This window comes from Falco punctatus (genome assembly GCF_963210335.1).
Source record: "Falco punctatus genome assembly, chromosome: 8".
Lineage (NCBI taxonomy): Eukaryota > Metazoa > Chordata > Aves > Falconiformes > Falconidae > Falco > Falco punctatus.
The window spans coordinates 7,427,568-7,448,114 of NC_137588.1; the positions used below are offsets into that span (position 1 = coordinate 7,427,568).

The 20,547-nt window shown below is 51.1% G+C and overlaps 2 long non-coding RNA genes across 2 annotated transcripts in view; one reads left to right on the top strand and one right to left on the bottom strand.

Moving 5' to 3' along the window:
- Nucleotides 1–20,547, bottom strand: part of LOC308068746 — a 56,298-nt gene that overhangs the window by 24,598 nt on the left and 11,153 nt on the right. Inside the window, exons 5-6 of the long non-coding RNA XR_013930108.1 lie at nt 15,514–18,659; nt 495–13,320 (exon numbers count right to left, since the gene is read on the bottom strand). This is a non-coding gene — a long non-coding RNA (uncharacterized lncRNA). The remainder of the gene's footprint in view (nt 1–494; nt 13,321–15,513; nt 18,660–20,547) is intronic.
- LOC308068748 overlaps nt 13,319–20,547 on the top strand; it is a 50,294-nt gene continuing 43,065 nt past the window's right edge. Inside the window, exons 1-2 of the long non-coding RNA XR_013930115.1 lie at nt 13,319–14,753; nt 19,583–19,912. This is a non-coding gene — a long non-coding RNA (uncharacterized lncRNA). The remainder of the gene's footprint in view (nt 14,754–19,582; nt 19,913–20,547) is intronic.

Below are 20,547 nucleotides of genomic sequence, written 5' to 3' on the forward strand. Positions count from 1 at the left end.
ACTAGCCCTGTGATGCCACCAGACTGGGGGGAAGGGACTGCTGGCTGCAATAAAAGCAGGTGTAATGAACCACCCTGCTACCCTGGTATGGAAAGAGCCTCCCAGAACAGCACTGCCCAGACCTCTGGCTCTGTGGTCTGGCTGCTGGAGGTCCTCTGCCTGCCCCAGCCCGTCATCACCCCAGCTCTGAGGAAGGTCCTCTGCAGGCAGCTTCCTACAGCAGCTTCAGCTGAAGGAAATCCCCAGCGCTGGGGAATTTCCTACCCCATCTTGTAAGCTGAAGGCTGCTGGAAAGCTGCACCAAGACCAAAGACCTCCTATGATGTTGCTGGTCCCCCAACCTTTTTCTGAGCCTGTCACATGATGAGAGCAGCTGGGGCCCAGCCTGGAGGGAGCATTGCTTTGTGGCTCCTTGGGGAATCCCACACACAACACTGCCTGTCTGTGGTTAAACAGGGATTTCCCTGCTAGAGCCCACCTTTTCAGTCACAGACCTGCAGCTGGGGAAGGATCAGAGCAGCTCTGGCGTTCCACGTCTTCAGAGGAGGCAGACAACATGCAGGAACACAGGCTGAAGGCCAGAGGCAGTTGGAAAAACTTGGCTTTAAGAACTGCTCCTGGTTTGCAAACAGAAACAAGAATAAAGGTTCATAAATCTGGGGCCAGCACTGCTCTCCTGGCTGCAAGGCACCACACTCTTTGGCTCAGGTGTGGTGATGCTCTTTGGCTGTACGTGAACCATCCTGCCTCCCATAGCCCAGCCCTGCCCCAGCCGGTCCCCACCAACCCTGGCAGGAAAAAATCAGCACCAAGCACAGCCAGCCTCTGCTACTCCAGGACAAACCCTGGAAAAGAGTTACTGTCATGCCATCTCCCTAAATTGCTGGGTCCTCCTGAAGGACCGTTATATAGTGCCCTTGCTACTGCCTTCCCCAAAGGACTGCCCTCCCCTTTCAAAATATTTAGGGAAAGGCTGAAGCGTGGTGCTTCATAACCCAGGGAGAAGAAAGTTGCCCTGATTTAGCTGAAGCTCTCAACCACAATGAATTCGGTGCCTTGATCTCAGCAGCTAAGCACGCTGCCTGCACAGTACATCTGTAGGAAACCACCTCATTATATTTATGCTCCCACTGCCGGTACCCAAGGGACTCCTGGGCAAGAACAGCCTCTAGTGATGGCTGGTTGCTCGGGGCAAACCCAGACCTCACTGAGCTGGTCTGCAAAGCACCAGGCAGGGTTCTTCCCACCAGTTTCCTTTTTTACAGGGAACTTGCATGTGCAGTTACACCTAGCAGAAGCAGACCAGCAGGAAGCTCCCTGTGCCAAAATCCCCACATTCGCCCTGCAAGCAAGTTTTGTTCCCATGAACGTCTTCTTTCTGCTTCCTCCAGCATCACACATGCTGCTGCATTTCTGGCTTTCCTAGAAAACCCACTCCACCCAAACCCGCCTGAGAACCCCTCCACCACTGCTGCATGTCACAGGTGTTGCCGCACGACTGGCTGCCTTCAGCTGTAGCCTCCGCTACTCCCAGCTCCGATGTGACACAGACAGACTTTGTTGCTCCTTCCCTTGAACTGAAAAGAAAGCTCTGTGCGTGCCCTAGCTAGGCTTGAGTTTGTCCACCTTCTCGCTGAGCCGTGCGGCGCTATGCTGTAATTCCTCTTTGCATCCTTCTTCCTGCCGTGAAGCAAGCAGCAGGAGTGAGGGGCACAGGATTCCCAGCTGCTGCCTGTCCCCATGCCCTGCATTCAGGTCTCTTCACGTGCACTCAGCGTGCCAGTCAGGTGGAGCGGCACTGGGCTGCCCATCTAACTGTGCAGGACTTGTCACTCTTCTACAGACACCTTGACCTGGCACGTTCCCCCGTATACATTCTGCTCTCCAGAGATGTAACACGCTGCGAGGTGAGGAGAGAGTTCAGAAGAGGTTATGGCACCAGCCGGGGACATGAGAAATGGAGATTTATTACCCTGCTCTGTTTCAGTCTTTGCATGAATCATGAGTGACTCAGTTGCTTTGAAATCAAGGGGATCTGGGTCTCTAAACAGCATAGAAAGGTGAAGTGGCTTTAGCACTTAGTGGATCTGGATGTTGGTTTCTGAGTATTGTTCCCTGATAGTAGCGGGGATGCAGCGCTACTGGGGTGGGCAGTGAGGTTCACTCCCGATGGCCAGCAGTCACTCCGGCAGCCTGCAGCAGGCGTGAGGGGGACCTGAGCTCATGGTCACGTCAGCACCCGTGCCCAGGGAAGGCAACTGCTGTGATCAAACCGTGCCTTTTGAGCCTGCAGCACCTAATTGTAAGGGGATCTGAGGAGAAAGAGGGGAAAGAAACCCCACCAGTAAAACAAAAGGCATTTCTGAGCAATGTTTGGTTTACCACAACTGCATTTTCATCAAGTCTCCAAATATTTTGGAACAATCCCATTCCTAAGTCATCTTATATAGTTTCTGGAGCTAAATAACTGCTTTTGGGAGGGATACAGCACTATCGTTCTCCAGCCAGAAACAAAACCACTGGTTTTATTCTTTCCCTTTCTGCAGGAGGGACAGTCTAGTGGTTTCTGGCAGCAATAAGGAGGTATTTACACCAACTCGTGCACACATCTGCAAAGTCCTTCCAGTCCAAGGGAGAAGCCAGACCCGCAGGCTGGCAGGGATGCCTGCCAGGAAAGGAACTCACAAGCCTGTGAGATGCAGCAGTGGAACTGAAAAGGTAAAATGAGAAATCAAAGGAGGGCAAGGAAGGAGAAAGGAAAAGTTGTAGCTACAGATGGTCTAGCAAAATGTGAATGCTACAGGAGAAAAATAGAGGCAGTGAAGGGAGCGTGTCAGAACCAAGTAAATCAGGCAGCGACATGATAATTAGCCTGGCTTTCCCAGTGGAAAGGTGTTTACATCAGGAGGATTTCCTCCTGGCATAAATCAGGGACAGGGCAGTGTTCATCCAAGTCCAGTGCTCCTAAGCAGCGCTCCCAGCACACAGGGACAGGATGGGCCACTGAGGACACTGCATGGGCAACTGGGGTCTGGCTCTCTGACCTCTGGCAGCTTTCCTGCAGGAAGCTTTGTACCCCCCAGGGAAGAGGACAAGGGCAGGCAGCCAGCCCACCTCATCAGGTGTGAGGCGGAAAAAGAACGATCCTGTTTTTTACAGGAAATATCTAGAGGTTTCCAAGTTTATCTGAAAGATTTTGGTGGTGGGGAGTGGAGGTAGGGATGTTATTACAATTTAGTCTTCAGTAGCACGGCCAGCCAGATATCCATCTTCCTCCTCCACTGCGTCTGACCTCAGGACAAGCAGTGGCTGCATCTGCTCACTCAGGATGACTAAAGCAGACAGCCCAGGGTTTGATCCAGCCTTTCCCCAGAACTGCACCCACACCACGCTCCTTCTCCTAAGAAAGGGTCCTGGGGGCTGGGTTTTGCCAGTCCATCTCATGCCAAGCTAAGGGCAGTCACCACAGTGACACCCATGTAAAAATTCACCCTGTTTCATACCAGCACAACACTGCCATACAGACAAGTTTACGTTTTTATCTTGAGTGCGGCCATCCCACCCTGGGAAGTTACAACACACTGCTTCAGAAAGATACTGGGAAGATGAAACATTACATCAACACATTACCCCATCTGATGGGGTAGAGAGAGACAGAGCGAGCCCTAAATGAAGGTGCCCAGCAGCAGCTCTCTCACCAGCGGGTGCAAGGAAACAGGCACCTTGATTTTCAATGTTCCCCTCATGCCAAAATGCCTTCCTTGAGCAGCTGAAAATGCTCTTAAATTGATGATGCTGACACTGAGAAAGAGGCCAGTTAATGTATCAGATCTGCAGGGAGAATTTGGAGAATTCAGCTCCTCCCCCACTGAATCTGCACTGCATAAAAGTGACAGTCCTGGGCAAGTTACTTTAAGTTAGAAATGAACAAGCTTTGGCATAAAGAGAAGATGGTAAATAAACCCCTATATGTTTGTCCATTGACAAAGAAAACCTCTAGCAAGAGCTTAGCATGATTGATGGAGCCACTGACCGTAGAGAGGAAGCATTAAGGAAAATAGCTACCAGCACACATCCAGCTTGAACACCGGCTTGGGATGATGTATCTACCACAGACCCGAACCCCTCTGGCTGTGTGGCAGAACTTCAAAGCAAGACGGCAGTGGCTGTATTTCACGCCGAGCATAAACACGACGCTTGGGAAGTGGAGCTTGTAAAGGATTGGGCTCCGTGGTGATGAGGCTGAGCTGCTCTTCAGCTACCAGGGCCTGGGGTAAAATCATAAACTTCCTGCAGGCTGCTGGAGGGTCAGAAGATGGGAAAGGCTTTTAAGCACCATCTTTTCTCAATTCCCACCTCCACGAGTCACATCTTATGTCTACAAGCCAGCCAAGCCTGGGGAGTGTTGCCCAAGGCTGTTGGGTAACCTCCATTTACCACTGGGCTGGACTGGTCCCTCTGGGGAATTGGGAGCGGCAGAGAGGACAACACTGCATTGAAGCATTCCCTTTGCATGCACAGGGAGAGAAAGGGTCTGGGTATATCTGGTGTAGGCAGCGTGCACCCAGTGTAGGCAGGTCAGGACCAGCCCGTTAATAGCCAGCAAGCTCCTACTTGGTAGCCTGCTTCAAAAAAAGGAAGTCAGGAGGAACTTAGGTCAGCCTAGAAGTGTCTACACGCATGACTGAAGAGGCTCCTCACTTGTGACAGGAGGCCAAGTGACTCAGTTGTGGTGGGTGGGGGCAACAAAAGAGGAGGGGATGTGGTTAGGGAACAGGGCATGAATCACCGAGGAAGCACATATGTTGATAACAGCTGGATAAACTCAAAGCAGAGACATGAGGTCTGCTCAGGAGAAAATCTGAGCTGTACTAGAAGCCAAAACCTGGAGACGGCGATCCCAGGGGTTAGTGCAACAGGGCACTGTAGGTGCCTGGCACAGGCTTTTCCTGCTTTGCAGCTCAGCAAGGGTTGCAGGATGGCCGTCTTCCAACAGGCAAGAAGTGACCATGGTGTTGGCCGTGGTCTCGTGTCTCACGTACTGTGATTTCAGCATTCATCTCAGGCTGGAAGCAGCCGTGTTCACAGAGCCGAGTGGAGTCCTCTCCATTACAGTCCTGCAACCTCACGTCACTGCATGACAGTGATAGTCATAGACACTTCTCTCCCACCCCACAAGGCACAAGCCCTGTATGCTCCTCTTTGGAGGCTCAGTTTCCTACAGGCGTGCTCTTGGGCAAGAGGCATGAGCACAGCTGAGGCACAGGACAGTCTAAGTCAACTCGTAATCTGCTACTGACTCCTTTTGTCCATTGCCTCATAAGCTCAACTAGGGTTGCAGTGGCTTCGAACAGCCTTGAGATCCCACTGAAGAATATGATGATGAGGGAAGATTCATTAGAGTCCATTGGTCAGTGTTGAAAGCCCCAGGGTAGAAGTGGCATGGAGACCCGAGTGCATACGGAGATGACTCACGTCCCATCTACCCCCACTAAGCTCACCAAATATTCCACCCTGTGGCTCAGCATGGATCTGTTATTATCTGGAAAGGCACAGATGAGCCATCTTCACCTGGTGTGAATGACACACAGGGTGCAAGCAATGGGCCCTCCCAAAGCATTGCACAGCTCCTCGGGTGCACCAGAGCACAGCTCCGCCGTGACTCTTCTGCTCTGTCCATATTCCACTTGCAGCTTTGCTCACCTGCTCCAGCACCTGCCACAACTGTTTGACTCAGGACAGCGTCACCAGGGAGCACTGCCTGCCGGAGGATTTTTGCACAGCAGGAAGCCAGAAATGAGCTGTAGGTCTCAAAAACACCTATAGCATTGATCCTGCAGCTGCTGAGGAACCTCAGGTAGGGATATGGCCCAGTGCACTCGCTGGAGAGGCCAAGAAATTGCAAATGTAATTACAAGGTTCCCAGGACATTGAGGACATTGCTTACCCCTCTGTGCTTTGTTGTGGCCACAAGCTGGGGAGGCCACAGAGGAGCACATGTGGCTGCGGGCAGGACTCTCACCAGGTCCTTTGCAATGCATTAGTCACCACCGTGCAGAGTACGTGCAGCCAGCAGCCGGCACTCGGCATGGGATCCTGCCTCCCCCTCCTAATCCCTGCTCTCCCACAGATGCTGTCTAGCTCCCAGCTCCCCTGTCCATGTCTAAAACCTCCCTGAAAACCTACTCCCCAGCTCCCTGGGAGCGCGGTCAGCTTCAGCCTGCCCGTTTGGTTGGCTCTGCCTTCCTTTCCTGCTTTCCCAGCAAATATTTAGAGGCATGGGCTCATCGCTTTAGCCAGCTCGAAACCCGAGAGGATCGCTGCTGATTAACAAGAAATGTGTCACAGTCACAAGCCTGCTTCTTTGCATCCATCACCGCTGTGGCACTTCCCCTTCGGCAGGGAAATGAGACAGAAGCAGGGTCAGCGTGGCGCAGGAGAAGGGCAGAGCCAGCCTGGGTCATGGTGCCAGAAGAGGTGCCTGCCTGGAAACAGCAGCTTTGTTCCTCTGTGACCTTGTGGTCTCATCCAGACACCGGTGCTGCCCACAGCTCTGCCACATGCTGGACCCGTTGGTGTCTTGCTGAGAGAGAGCAGCAGCTTATGGAAGGCTCGGGGCACCGCAGCGTGTGGGACATGCTTGCTGTTGTTCATAGTGCCAGGGAGACAAGTCCTCAGGTGAACGGATGAGGCAAGTGGTGGGCAGGAAAATAGATGGAAACCATCTTTGGCATGGAAACTGCGAAATTCCTGGGCACAAGGAAGGCACAGAACACCTGTCCAGCTCACCCAGGGATGCATGAGGATGGCAGTCAGCTTCTCTGCAAGGGGATGTCACTTTACAATAAAAAACATTGTTTCTGAATAATCAAGTCAGCCAGAGTGGAGCCACTGAAGGAACGCACCACTCATTCCAGGACATGCAGCTGGAAGAGAGCAAGGGCCCATATGCTCATCCCAAAGCCATTGATGAAAGTTTGCAGGGTGTGGGAGCCTGACCTCGAGGACACAGCAGTACAGAAAAGCAGCAGTGATGCTATCTCCCCACAATCCCATCACAAAGACAAAGGCACCCATAGCTGGGAGATGGGCTTAAAAGCAAGCACGCTCAAGGAAAACCTCAGGGAACTCAGCTTTCACCTAATGCCTGTGCCTTGGGGTGCAGTCTGACCACATCTGTACAGCTGTGTCATCCCAAGCACAGAATCCAGACACTTCCATTGCCAGGAGTTTTACTGCTACTCCTATGTCTCTGGAAGCCAGGACCTGAAGGAATAAACATGAGATCTCACAAAACTCATGACTGTATGAGCACTCTATCCATCCTGGGCAGATTACCCCACTGTTTTCCATACCTTGCTTTAACAGAGGAGCAGAGCAATCAGCACGTGCCTTGGAGCAGTGCACCATTTAGCTATGTATCCTGAGGGACAATGATCACCTGCTTGCTTCCAGAAGTTGCTAGTAAACCTCTTCCTAAAATCTGCCACAGGGCAAGAACCAGGTTCCAACACACAGTTTCTCCTCTCCCTAACCCTCTCAGAGCCATAGGAGTGAAAAGCTCCCAGCAATGCCTGCTGGCAGCACCAGCTGGCAGCCAGGAATCCCACGGGCTTTTTGCAAAATAACCTCCCACTGCTTTCACCTCTCCTAGAGCCTGGAAGCCACCAGGAGTTCACCAGTAAATTGTCTGCCCTACTTGGACGTGTTTGTTGGCCACATAGACCCAGCTACATCCTGCTTTCTGGGGATGTCAGAGCTGGGGGCTGGGAGAGCTGCTGCTCCCCCTGCGCTGCTCGGGCACCGTCACCCTGCAGCCAGCCCAGGTCACTGCTCCAGGACACTTCATTTGTCTGCTTGAGGCTGTGATGCTCCCACTGTCCATCGGCCACCCAAACCAACTGCCTGCTTTGGTGTGTTCCTGAAACCTCAATTTGGTTTGGGCAAAGGAGGTTTGATTACCCTGAAGAATAATCGCATTAAACACTACACATCAGGAGTGAATTACTTTATGTCAGGCCTACATTTGCCAACATGTGTTGTAAATGAATATTTGATTATGTTATCAACCCTGTTGGAAAAGAGAGATTTACATTACTACCTTTGAACTGAATACAATACACGGCGCCTGCATGTTGCAAAAAAACAGATCCTCCCTCCAACCACTCAGAAGCCACAAGGACTACAATTCCACTTTGTGGGCCCTCAGCAAAGGTTGGTTTAGCTTTACTGAGAAAAACCTTTCTTTATAGATTCATTAGCTAGTGCCTGCCCATAGGGGTTTCACAAGCACATCAAGGATGCCTTTCCTTGCTCGCATTGACCTTGGTTGCTGCAGGTGAGGCATGGGGGCTAAACACAAAGAGCTCTGAAGAGGTGCCAGGGAGTAATGCCAGTTAGGATACCTTGTTCCAGGGCAGAGCAGCCTCCCTGAAAAGCCAAGACATGCTCCGTATATTGTGCTAGGTCCAAAGAGCTCATTGCTTTGCTACAGAAAGTCATCTGCACTCAGAGCTTGGCATTGAGAGCCAGCCCTATGCCAGGGCATGTTCTGGGCTGGGTTGAGGAAACCCCACGGGGCAGGAGGACTTGCGAAGCTGCAACTACACCGTTCCCAAGCTGGTAGCCTGCTGAGAGTGCGCTTCTTACCCCGTTCCTATCCACTTGCTCCCAAAAGCAGAGTACTGCTGCTGAGCAGCCCCAAGCCTAAACCTCCTACGGAGAGCAATTCAGCTAGCGCAGTGATTCTGGGGCATAAGACTACGAAGGCACTTACTTCTGGCACTGGGAGCATCCACATTAAGAGTTGCACAAATTAATTATTCTAGCGTTACACTACTCCACAAAAGCCACGTAGGATCATTTCCTTGCCTAGATAGCCTTAATGATGCTCCTGTGTGGCAAGCTGGGAAGGCAGCTAACAGAGAGTTTACAGGTTTGGAGAGGTTGGAAATGGAGCCAGCTAAGATTGATAGAGGAGATATATGTGCATGCAGACAAGTGCACGCATGCAGGCACAGATGTCACACTGGTAAAGTGAAACCATCAGGATGCAATCTCCTCTTTCTTGCCAGTCTTCAGCCTGCCTTAGGCACACCTTTGCACTGAGGCAGTAGTTTTTCTGGGTGGGAATAGCTGTAAACAGGTAACAGCACTTCCACAGCATCATTGCTGTCCTCACTAGGAGGCTGGGAAAGAGATCGCTGAATTCCCAGCCCATGCCTGCTTCACACCCAGCCCATGTTCACCTGTCTTGTGGCACAGTGTCCTAAGGTACCCACACTGTGCTTTCTATTTTCACAAGTCCACTGTTTAGCAGCCCCTTGTAGGAAAGGCTCTCCACTGCCTGCTCCTTCACACTTCTCCTGGCAGCGTGCTCTTCCTGAGCTGTAAGCGATGGGCTTGGACAAGGTCTATTCAAAGCCTCGTACAGAGGCAGCGATACTTCCTCTCTGCTAAACACATCTTAGGAGCACACTAGCAGCATCTGCCTGTGCCTATAGTCATCCTGCAATTAGTTACTACCCCATTTCCTCTTCCTCTGGTAATTCACATGGATGGGAGTCTAGTGAATGGGACAAGTTTTATTAATAGATTCAAACATGCTACCTGAGTTATGATACCTCACACTGTTTCTTCCAACAGTCCCCAAGGTTGCTCCATCCTTCCTGTGTGACATTCAGGTCCTCTTCCACTTTGGCAATGCTCTCAACTCTCTCATCTGCAGAAGCAATCCATACACCCCTCCATGTGTGCCCAGCTCATTAAAAAAGCTGTTAATGAAGACAGGTTCCAAAACAAATCCCTGAGCAGTGCCGTTCACTTCTTAACACATCCTGTTGACTCTCTTTCATCCTGTTTCCCACTTGAAATTTCTGTAGCAATGCTCAGGCTTGCTTACCTCATTAGAAAGAAAAAAAAAATCACTTATCAATAAAAGGTGGTAAATTATTTCGGCTTAATCTATTTAAGCTTGTAATATCACTCAGCTGTTCCACTGAGCTGTTCACATAAGCCCTCACTCAAAACACTGTCATAGCTTACCTTGAGTAAAATCAGTCTTTCCATCTAAGGAGCCCTGCCAGTAGGTCAGAGGAGCTAGATACAAGGGGTTGGGTCTCAAACATCTGTCCATGGCTTAGACTCTGGAGGTGGGTGGAAGCACCTCTGTGTACCTGGATGTGTAGGAGTCAGTGATGCTTCTGCATTTGGGAAAGAAACCTCTACATTAATGAGCTCTTTGCTTTTAAAAGATGAGCCTGCAGCTGAGTCTATAAATGGAAAGGAAATTAATGGGCTCCATTCCTTTGGCACAAATGCCCAGTGACGCATTCTTGTGTGAAGAGCATCTCTGGCAGAGCCAATGTCACCTAGTCCAAATTAGAACAGGTCCAAAATGCAACTAAAATTCAAACCAATTCTGGCTCAGGGATACCAGTGATGAGCAATAACATGGATTACTGTTTCCAGGAAAACTAGCCCTGTCTTGCAAGGACAGGAGAGTCATGTGTTTCAGGGAGCAAAGAAGCAGGATCTTGACCGCTTGGCTGTCAACAGCATCATTGGTTTCCACAGAACCAGAATTCCTCACCCCAAGCCCTCCAAGGCTAAAATAGTAACATCTCATAGAGGGGTGTTTAACCACAGGTACATAGAGTGAAGCCCACAGGCATAATGCAGAACACAGCTAAGTAAGCTGTTCAGCTTGAGAATTCACACCATCCTCCCACTGACAACATGCTGCTGCTAGACTTGCTGGGTGCAGGTCCTCCCCACCAGCAATGTGAGCACACGGGGCCACTGCAGGCATCCATTGAAAAGGGACAGAAGCATGATTGGACATTGCAGGACTGGAGGTGTCACACAAGAGCGTGCAAATGCAAGACCTTCAGTGTTCTTGCTAAAAGATAATTTCCCGGGAATGCGTCACGGGAGATGGATGCTGTCACACCACCGTCACGCCTATAGCATCTATGTATCTCAGAAGGGTCACTGCTGGGTCCTTCCTCAGGCATCACTTACCGCTCTTCACTGATTACTCAAGTCCTCAGCAGGAACTCCTGCTAGATGGAGAGATGCTAACTCAGTATTATTGGAGGCAAAAGAGAGGTGATGAGCCTGTAAAAATGCATGCACCACTTTGCATGTGCTTTCTGGGATGGCTGTGACTGCTGTGCTCCATACAAGGCAATGCAGATGGAGGACCAAGAGGACTTTCTGCCTCACACATCCCACAGACTAACAGCACATGCACATCCTACTGCTGTGATTCAGTTACACTCGGTGACCTGTGAAGGTGCAATAACTTGGTTGGCTTCCAAGCTCTGCCTATCTGTGCCTCGGCATCAGACAACACTGGAAATAATTTCTGGAGACAGGGAAGGAGTTGCTCTAGGCAAACTTTGGTGCGTTAAATGTCTGGTGAAGCCACATGAGAGTGGGAAGCCAAATCAATTAGAAGTCAAGAGTTGATGTCCTTCTTAGATTTATGGGAAGTTCCACCAACCTGCACTAGGAAAAGACCATGTCTTCTCAGGAAGCAATACACAGGAGTCAGGATGGAGGACAGAAACCCCAGAGCCAATATTTGAGGTGCCTCAGAGACAAAGCAACTTCCTCTGCTTTGTACAAGGGGTTCAAAGATGAACAGAGATCATTCAAGCACTAAAGCAATGCCCAGACCAGGAGGTTTTTCTTCACCCCTCAGTGCATTTTGGACAGGTGGCAGTAAGATCCATGAAACCACAGCTTGGGCTTGCAGGAGCCTGAAGGGTGTTGGGTACCAGAGGCCCCTGCAAACTAAGCCGGAGCTGTTCCCTTTGGGAGGCACTGAGACCTGGCAGCGGGACTCCCACGCAGCCCTACAGCAGCAGCGAGGACCGTGGAGCAGGTGGCTGCGACCTGCGCTCCTGCGGCTGGCACCCACCGCAAACCCACGGCATCTCACAAAGCGGCTCTGACCTCCCGGGGATGCGCAGTTTCCCCCCCATTTCCAGAAGAGCAGTTGCTATGGCAACAAAAATGGTTTGCATTTTTAAATGCTTCCTCAAGGACATCCATTAAAGAGGCTGATGATCAGGAGAACAGCGGGATGTGATGTGGCATGGTGGCCCCAGGCATGGGACAAGCAGCTTTGGAGTGAGCCCAGGTGTCCATCCATTTAATGCACGGACATGCTGGAGTACAGGTGCCTCCACGCTCCGTCTGCAGAAACGGCTGCTTGCACGTGCATCGCAGCAATGAAGATCCAGAGAGGAAAGCTCTGTCACTGGCAGCTTGTCACCGTCAGGGAAAAAAACAACCTCACAGACTCACAAAAAAAGAAAGACAGCCTTTCTGCAGAAGGTACTAAAATTGAATCCACTGTTCTCATTTAAATGGACAAGGACGTTCGGGCAGCATTTGCCAAGTTTCCTTCCCAAAAGAGACTTAAAGAAAGTCCTCTGAGGGATAATTAGCTGGCTAACAGACAGGAAACGAGGATAAAAATAAGTGGAATATTTCTGCCATGGAAGAAGATTATCTGCGAGATCTATTCTCCTGATTGCACGGTAATTACAGCATTACTCACAAGTCAGCCAACCAAGCATGTGTTTGGATGCCTGGCCACCACCAGAGAAGTCCAGCATGTCGTCTGCTTGGAAGGGACTCATCCGAGCTGCTGCTTGGATGGTGACCTGGAGGAGCCATCTGGTTTCTGACCCCACCTCTGTCTCGGTTTCCACCTCCTACCTGCAGGATGAGGGCTGGAAACCTCCCAGTGAAAGGGGAACAGAGTCATCTTGAGGGCACCTGAAGTGGTCTGGGCAGGGGTTTTCAGGAACAAGCCCTGCTAACCTCTCCCCAGCAGGGCAGAAAATGAAACCATCGCTACTGACTTCCAGTGGTTGAGTTTTCAAGGAGTTTTTTCTGGCTCTGTGTCTTAAGTAGTGGAGGATCCTACTCACAGCAGGTGCGGGGCTAGAGGCTGTAAAGAAAAGCGATGTGGATTTCAAACAGCTCCTACCAGCAAAGAGCGGCTGGGGCAGAGCAGCAACTTTTTTGAAGGCTGTGAATATTAATAACATGCCTGCAAAGCACAGGCACCGGTGCACCCTTATTACAACACCAAGTGAAATTGCCTGCCTAACCTTCGCCTTGGCATCATCCGTTCCCAGCCGAAGGAGCCACGTAGGAGCTGCATCACAGGTTCTTAATGATGGATGGCAGAGCGGGGCCGGAGGCAGGAGGGAGCACTCTCAGGGTGGATGCCTTCACTTTGCCAGCTGTTCTAGGGGAGAAAGGGCTCTGTTTGGCATGACTGCAACTCTGTCTCCCCTCCTGAAAAACAAAATTCAGTCTGTTGTCTTTGCAAGACAGAGATGACAGCAAAGCTGTCCCTCAGAAGGACAGAAAGGGCAAGGGAAAGCATCTTACTGGAGGACTTGGCTCTATGAAATGCATGTTCTGGTGGGACAGGGAGCTCAGATAGGTACTCAGCCCCCCAACCTGGTGCAGGCAGGAGCTGGGGCTCAGTGTCCTGTGGTAGCTCAGTGAAATACTGCACTTTCGCAGTACTGACCTCTTCCCTTGCAAGGAGGGATTCCCTTAGGTGTTGCTTGGATGGTCACTGCAATCCCTCTGGGACACAGTCATCCCAGAACCTGACACTGCTTTCACCTGCAGAGCTCACAGGGATCTGATGGGAGACAACCAAGCCAAGAGCCTCCTTGCTGCCCCCATAACAGAGACTTGGCTCTGGGGAGAAGCCCTCACCTTCGCTGCATGCCACTGGAACAGCTGAGCCACTGCAGCGTGCAGGACTGGTTTGACACCTTTCCTCCTCCCTTCTGTTTGCTTACTGGGTGATGTAGTGGCCGTCTGTGTTAGAACCGCCTGGAGCCAGGGTGTGAGGAGAAAGAAACAGCCCCTGGCACCCATCAAATCACTGTGCTAAAACAAAAAAAAAAAAAATGTGAGCAGTGGAAACTGCCTTCAGTAGAGCAGTCCAGTCCCCACAGCCACCCTGCTCCCACCTGGCTTGGCTCAACAGCTCTGCGCTTCACCCCAGCCCAAAGTGACCAAGCCAACATATGCAGGTGACACACACTTCCAGGAAATTCACAGGTATCTTCCATCATCTGCTCTTTTTTCCACCATATACCAGCAGACGGACAATTTACCAAAGCACCATGTACACTCCCTGGGGTCTGCCGAGAGGCCTACCAGAGGTGGTCAGTCCATAGCAGAGAAGGACACAAGCAGACATCATGGTACGTCCTGCTGTAGCTACCAAACCACTTGTTGCAGCTCTCCCACTCATTTAACCAAACACCATTAACAACAATTCAAAAAGAGGAAGAAACCTGCCCAGTCCCACACGTTTAGATCCAGTTAGGCCTCCCCTGAAGTTCAAGTGCTCCCCTATAATTATACAGCCACTAATGACTCGGTCAGCGGTACAGAAAGCCACCAAGTCCTTTGGCAGGACCATACCGGTCCACGTACACAGGGTACAGTTTCACAGAGAGTCTCTGCACCAGCTCAGCTTGATTCACGAATCAGCAAACCCAGGAAAAGATGCCAAAAAAACCCTGTCCATGGGGAGACCGGGCTGCCAAGGTCGACTGTGCGTCGGAAACATTGCCGGCCAGCCCAAGGCACTCCCAAACGGCAGCAGCCGGCTGCAGAGCCCAGGCACTGGCTTGAGGAGCAGAGCGCCTGTTGCCAGAGGAAATAACCTGCAATCAAAAGCTGGTGGGCTCCCAGCCGGGGTAAGTGTGCTGGCAGACAACGACACAGGTGCCTGTGTCGGGAGCACGGCTGAGCGTTGGCGAGACGCAGGCAGGGCTGGCGGTGGGCTGCGGGCAGGCAGGGCCCCCGTGCCCGGCAGCGTCGGCGCCACGCTGCAGTTTGCACGGATGGGCACAGGGCAGGCTACGCTGTTTGTGTTCAGCCCACGCATGTTTGTGTCCGAGTAAGTGGTTCTCAGCTGAGTGAGACGTACGCGTTCGTTATGCTGTGGGAATTTTACGAACAATTAGCAGCACAAATATTGGTTTGAAGCCTGCTAGGTTGCTTCTGCACGCCCCCCTCCCCATCCACCACAGTATCCAGTAAGTAATTTCTTAAAGTTTTTCTTCTGGGCCTGAAGCTGGGACGTGACACAGCCTTTGCCCATGCATTAATCATTGTCCTTGTCACTCCCAGCCGGGGCCCCTGTTATCTGGCCGGCCGCAGGCTCTGCTTTGCCGCTGGCAGCCAGCAGTGAGAGGCCATGCTGCCATGCTTCCCTGCTCCCCTCCTGCAGCTCCGACGCAAGGCACGCTCCTGCTTGCCGGCCCGTGCCGCAAGAGGGGATGCTCCACCTCAGAGGTGTTCAGAAATGTTTATATCAGAGGGAAAAGACAGACTTGGTGGCAGAGGAGCTACATGTTTTGGAAAGTGCATGCAAGCATAACGCGAAGTGATGCTGCAGGAGAATTTGATGTGGAGATGGTTGCATGGGAAAATCTGTATGGGTGCCAATCCTACCTTGAGAGCCGCAGCAGGGGACAGTGCCGACACCGGAGATGTTGGGAGGTGGTGATGCCAGCAGTGAGACCCCGGCCAGGCTAGGAGGGTGCAGGACAGCTGAACCTACAGCAGGAAAAGCATAGCCCAGGCACCGTGGTCTACTTGAAAGGACCACAAGCAGCAAGGTGTGTTGCTGAGTGAGTCTTGGGGATGGAAGCTGGAGAGATGGGCATTTCTGTGGCTCCTGTGCGCAGCCCAGAGCCCAAGCCATGCAGCGGGACAGGCATGAGGAACCAAGCAGTGATGCGCTGCCACGGGTGCAATAGCGTGCCATGAGGAAAGCAAAGGCCAGAGGGAGAAATATTAGCAAGGCTTTTATAAGGTGGGTAATTAATACATTCCTTGCTGAGGTGAGGGATCTATGAGATGCCCAACCCCCCTAATAATGCTAGCACAGGGGAAGTGGCTGTGGTGGGAGCTCTCGAGGAGGTGCTGGTGTTCTTCACACCCCATCAGCGGCAGGGCTGTCCCCCAGCAAACGGGCTGTCAAAGCCAGGCTATGCCTGCTGGCAGCTTTTTTCACTGCTCACATAAAACAAGGCAATTTTCATAGGCACCACGAATGGCAAATTTTGGAGGGAGAAGGGGGAAGGGGACCGGTGGCAAGCTTTTAACTATCGCAGCTGATATGCAGTGATTGAGATGGCAATATTTCTTTCAATGGCTCTAGCAGCTGTGGTTTGGAGTTGTGATCCTGCCAGCCACATGCATTCGAGCATCCTGAATGTCCCCAAAAGATGAGTGGCTTGTTGGAGAGGTTTTTAATAGTTCACAATCATTTGTTTCCTTCTGTCTTCTGGGTTTTCATGGTTTTAAAGCTTCCTTCTTGACTAGCAGAGTGGTCAGAAACCTTTTTGAAAAAGACCCTTTTGAAAAAACTAAAGCAGATATTCTCATGCAATTATATGATTTCAGAGCTGAGGTTTTAAGAAAGAAACAAACAGACAATGAACTATTTATTGCTATGGACTGTTAGCAATGCTGGGGTTTGGTTCTCGAAGGGGCCTTGTATGGGAGAGAAGAAATATTCCTCTGCCAGTGAAAACTCGGTTGCTACGAATAAGAAAATTCTATCATTCAGCCCCAAAAATTCCCAGCCTGCAAACATACACATTACTTGCTGCCCTGCTGCGAAGCTCCACATCTTCCCTCCTCCCACCCACCGGCTGTCTCTCTGGTACATCTCCCATCCTTTCTTCTAAGCCTGCTTCAGCAAAGGATGCTCTTCCTCCAAAAGAGCTTCCCCCAGACACTCTCCTCCTCTCTGCTAAGAAATGGTGTCTGAGGATCAATTACTTATGGGCGCTGCTGCTTCCCTGACCTGTAGTTATCCTCTCACTGTCGCCCAGTCCCTGAGCAGGCTGTCTTTCATTCTCCATCTGCAGGGAGAGGTGTACGCAAGCAAACTTTTGTCAGCAAGTCAGATTTCTGCCTGTGTTGGTAACCCTGTGCCAGAGAGGTTAGTGGAGGTGCAAGGGTTAAGACAGGCTAACTAATGGCAATACTGTGGACAAAAGCAATGGATTTACTAAATGAAGCAGAAAATCCTACTGTTTTCTTTGCTGCCCTTGCTGGAAAATATTTGCCTACTCACCTCCTGACTTCTATCAAAAACCTTGCAGGAGATAAAACTGTTCAAATCTATTTTTTCTGGTTGCAATAGTTTCCATCAGGTCAAACCACTCTGAGGCCAGCAGCAGCCACTTCTTCCTCCCTCTGCATCGGGCATGGCAGGGTTTTACCCGATGAAGTTTTTTTTCTCCCTCTTCTCTGATCCACCTCAGGTTTTCCACCAGTAGAAATGCCTTACCCTCTTGCCACCAGCCTTCTCCCAGACATCAGAGCAAAAGACCAGATAATTTCCACGGGGAATTCCCGCATTCCACGTGGCTCATTTTCCCAGGGGTCTCTGAATTACCTTGTCAACTTGTGTGATCCCCACAGGCCATCAGGTTTTTCCAGTACTTGCAGGAGATGAACTGGAAAGTTCATTTTGAAGGAAAAACAGTGGGATGGCTCACTCGCTGTGTTTTCTTCTGCAAAAGAAGCCATATGGCAGTGCTTAACTGCACTTACTGTGCTGGAATTGCTTGGCCTTCTGGCTTTCTTCTCCAAGACTGCCCAACTGTGCAATTGCCACCAGGCTGGCACCTGCCTGCCTGGCAAGTGCTGTCCCACTCCCTGGGCTTGAAACTTCTGCAGGCAGCTCTGTTCCTGGGTGGCTGCAGCCCGAGCATGCTGCCTTCATCTCACCTCAGGCAGTACAGATCTTACCACTGTCTGCATTAATCCCATCAACATTTAGGCTCACCTGGTGTCCCTGAGGATCCTAGACCCAGATCCAAACAAATTTGGTCACAGGACCCTGAAAAAATTCTTGAAATCCCCTTTGCTTGCACTTGCTGCTGCATGGTTTGCAAGTTTTGGGATGCCTGTTTTCAGATGGCTTTAAGATGTGAAGACACAGGTGCTGGGCAAGGCAATTTGGGCAGCTCTGTCAGCAGAACAGCCTGCATCTGTGTGCTGAAGCACTGCTCAGGGTGAACCAGGGCTCGGTACCTCACTGCTGAGGGCGTGAGGCGAGGGTAGCTCCTCAGGCAGAAGCCACACAGCGTCACAGGCAGGCAGTGACAATCACTGGAAAGCTTAGGAATGTTTTGCAGGGCTGCAGCATTTTTCAACTTGCTACATCTTGGATTAAGGGTGGCCTAGCTTTGTGTGAGCTTCCACAGGGCCATCACACAGGCAGGCGTGTTGCTGCTGGGACCCTCCAAGCCCCCAGCCTCCCCCACGAGCTGTTCTGTAAAGCAGCACTTTGGCCCAGCTGTTTCTTGTCCTTCTTAGACCCCGCTGTGCTTAATGGTACTCTTGCTGTGTGCTGTTTGGGACAGGAGGCTTGGGAATGATTTTTCCCCTATGTCTGTCTGGCATCTAGTCTTTCCAAATTGGGTGAAGTCACAGGTAGGAAAAGCCAAAACAAAAAGCCAACTAACCTGATCACGAGTTTAGGAGAACGTCGGCATCTGTTGCTTTCACACCACGTTGCATCACGCCTGATGCCCGCACCCTAACCCAAACCACGCCAGCTCTGCCATCAAGGCTTCCTGCGGAAAGAAATAATGACATGAGAAAATATCCCCTCTCGGAGCAAGAATCGCTCCTTTGAACACCATTTGGTGCTAGAGACAAGGTTTTGGTGCTCAGGGCTTGTCCTGTGTGCCAGGACACCAGCAGAGCCCTGCACCAAGTGCTCCCCATCCCCTCCCAGTGTGACAATGACGTTCCCACACAGCCCTGCCAGCCCGATTAGCAACACAGAGCTTTGCTGTGGGCTGAACGCCTACGCGCTCGTCTGCACCAGGAGGACATCAAAGTGACCACAGGGTTCCTGGCAGCCCTGATTAGCAGCTGGTCAGCGAGAAGCTGCTCTTCATGTTTAGGTCACTTCTTGAAGCCAGGCGTGTTGAGAGGAGAGCTGGTGGAGGACCAGCTTTGGCACCTGTACCCCATCCTGCCTCTCCAGCAGAGCCATGTGAAAAGGAGCTAGATCCAACGGGGTGTTATTGATACGCCTCAGTAGCTGGGAACTGCAGGGAAAGAGCCTGATCTGCTTTGAGAATAAATGCAATCCCAGAAAACATTGTAAAGGAAGCCAGGCAGGTGTTAAATCTCAACAGCAGGTATCTGCCTTATGATCTTGTCCAGAACAGTGTTAACAATAAAATCCTGCTTTCCTATCAAAGAGAAGAAAGCTGGGAGGCTATTCAGTGTTACAAGCTAAGCGGGGAACAGCCTCTGGGAGCCTTCTGCAGTGCTGGGTGGGCTAGCAGGGGAAAGCAAAGTGGTATCCACTGGAAATACAGATTTTACATGGGCAAGTTAAACAGCAATAAGGTTTCATATAAAATAATATGTTTGGTATTAAATTCAATGTAGTTGGAAGGTGAAGCTCACTTCAGTTCTGGGAAAGAAGATCCATGGTGGGTTTATCTGCAGCTTAAATGGATCACTTCACACGTTAATCCAGGTCCGCTGTCCTAGGATACCCAGCCCGTGACTGCTACGTGGTGAACTGTGCCGGAGCGATGCAACTGGTGGTGTTTGGCTCCGATGTGCCACCGTGAGAGCCCAGGCTCTGCCCCTGTGCCTGACACACCCTCTTGGCTTGGGTGCCAGCAGCAGAGCCAGTGCCCTGGTGCCCATGTTGATAACACAGGCAGACGAGGCTGGACCCAGCAGAGACGGGAAAGAACAGCAAGTCCGACAGCGGTTCAGCTGTTAACAGTTTGCCTCCAGCGGCATCCACCTGGCAAAATACTCTGGCTGCAAGCTCACGCAAGCTTCGCTGCAGAGGAGGGTGAGTCTTGCACTAGCTCCACACGGGGGGACCAGAAGCATGCACTGGGCAGCCCCAGCACAGCAAACCCCCTTTTTTCTGGGCTTTGCTTGAATGCTTTGATTATCAGGGCTAATAATTCCTGCCCTAGACTTGCAGAGGGGCCAAAAGTGGGCACACAGTCGGACTACCCAAAAGGAAAAGAGAAGCCGCTTCTACAGGGATACTAGCACCCAGCTCTCCAAAGTATCAGCAACGTTGGGCAGAATTGCTGCTGAACGCTGACAACGTGCAGCATGCTATAGGATCAGGGGCTGGTTCATAGGGAATGCAAAAAGAGCACCCATTAATTCAACTTGCTTTGCAAAAAGTTTTATTTTTAGTGCTTGTGAGCGGTGCCAGATTGGCAGTATTATAAATAGAAGACTTCTATTTATCCTACAGTCTAGGTACCGCAGTGCTAAGTCAGTTTTACGACCTCAATAAATCCAGATTAGGTGCTCTCAAGGATGTGTCACCATAGAAATAACATTTCCTCTTCACATTCATATGTGCAGCTAGGGAGATGGATTATGCCAAGGGGGGGTGCTGCCCTCGTAAGCCAGCCTGATGCTTTCTGATCTGTCTTGATGTGATACAGGCTGACATTCAAACAA